This window comes from Ctenocephalides felis, unplaced genomic scaffold, assembly GCF_003426905.1.
Source record: "Ctenocephalides felis isolate EL2017-DRISC unplaced genomic scaffold, ASM342690v1 CF-g0.4_SCAFFOLD_01886, whole genome shotgun sequence".
Taxonomy (NCBI): domain Eukaryota; kingdom Metazoa; phylum Arthropoda; class Insecta; order Siphonaptera; family Pulicidae; genus Ctenocephalides; species Ctenocephalides felis.
In genome coordinates, this window is record NW_020538040.1 from 135,600,416 (window position 1) to 135,602,138 (window position 1,723).

The following is a 1,723-nucleotide window of genomic DNA, read 5'->3' on the forward strand; positions in this document are numbered from 1 at the left end:
ATTTTTTCATATTCTTTCGCGAAGTAATAAATATTTCAACTACCACTATCGGTTTTTTAAGCTTCCGCCTGGAGTAATGCTCTTTGGCACTTTTAAGTCCTCTTCTAAAATGTTAGTGTCCTCGTGGACCGTTTCCTTCTCTTTTTCTTTCATAATTGCGGCGCCCTTAGACGGATATGCAATATTCGGATAATCCGGGGCTAATAGGGCCCCCATCCTGGATGAATCCAAAAAATGGCAACGGCCGGATACATTCCTGGTTCTCTCGCCCACGTCTGCTTTTTTTATCATTTCTGTTGGTCGAAGAGATGACTGTATCTCAGGATTACTGAAGATTAAAGGACTTGTTGCTCTTCCATTGCTAGCAGGGCAGTCATCAGCTTGACTACCATCTTGGCAATTGTGTGACATTTGGAATTTATGGGAATTTTTTTTTTCAATTTGAATTTTAATGTTACAAAATATGCAAAATTTTGTTTTTGTGTGATTTGATTGGGTGCTAGATGGTCTTTTATTCTAAAAACAAAATTATGCACAAGCTCAAATATTAATATCGCAATAGCGTTGCATTCATTTTTTGACACATTTTGAAAATTTAAATGGAAAAATAATATCTTGTTCCCAAGGGGGTGTAACTCAGGGGTAGAGTGTCCGCTTCGCATGCGGGAAGTCCTGGGTTCAAATCCCAGCTCCTCCAAACGTTTTTATACATATTTAATTAGTTACATAAATAAACTACATATTTTATATTTTCAAAGTTTAGATATTAATATATAACGACAAATTTGACTGTGATCTTAAAATTCTTGAAGATTGCTAGACTTTTTCAGATTTTATGCAAAAATAAATCTAGTGGTGCATGGCATTCCGCCCTAAGGCAAATTGCTAGAACTTTCCGCGCCGTAATTAAACATTCGAGAAATAAAAATAATCAATAAAAATTAACCAATACTTACTTACAATTACTTCAAATATTTTCAAATGGATTATTATAAATACATACGGTAAGTTTGTAAGCCCTTATACTTACATGAGATGTAATACTAATCGAGATAAAATGAAGGCATTCGAGAATATTATCTCATAAAAAAGATCGTGATAAAATTATATTTTATTGATTTTTTTTCAGGTTTTTCAAAAAACTCGATTTTTTTGCAGAATTTTTTGAGTGTATTAAATCGTTCTGTTTTTTGCAATTCTTGAATAAAATTGATTTTTTTAACGAGTTTAAATTTTCTGAAAATTTCTAGTTTTTTTTTTAATTTTTGAAAAAAAAAATATTTGAAAATTGATATTTTTGAAAATGTTGCAATTTGTTGAATGTTTTAAAATTTTTCGAGAAGTATAAATTAATTTGAAAATACAGAGAAATTTCAAAATATTGAAAATAAAAAACCGAATTCGTTTTTGTTTGGAAGCTTTTGTTGCTTTTACATTTTATAGTAGATTTTATATTCTGTTAAATTAATTTGAATTAAAAATATCTTATGTGGAATTTTAAAATTTTGTATACACAATGACGCATCGTATTGAAGCATCGATCAAGGATAAGCACACGCGGCCCGTAGGTTTTATGTGGCCTGTTAAATATTTTTCTTTAAGCGTTTATAAAGTAGAATTTTATTTATTTTACCAGCTTGCTTCCATAAATAAATTAATTATATTGTATTCTTTTCTTATTGCAATAATTTATGATTCTTTTGATTTAGTATTTTTATATTAT

General features: G+C 29.6%; 1 non-coding gene across 1 annotated transcript; it reads left to right on the plus strand.

The window, feature by feature from the left end:
• The first annotated feature begins 625 nt into the window (after positions 1 to 625).
• Trnaa-cgc lies at positions 626 to 697 on the plus strand. The gene has a single exon. It is a non-coding gene; the product is annotated as a tRNA-Ala (tRNA).
• The last annotated feature ends 1,026 nt before the right edge of the window (positions 698 to 1,723 follow it).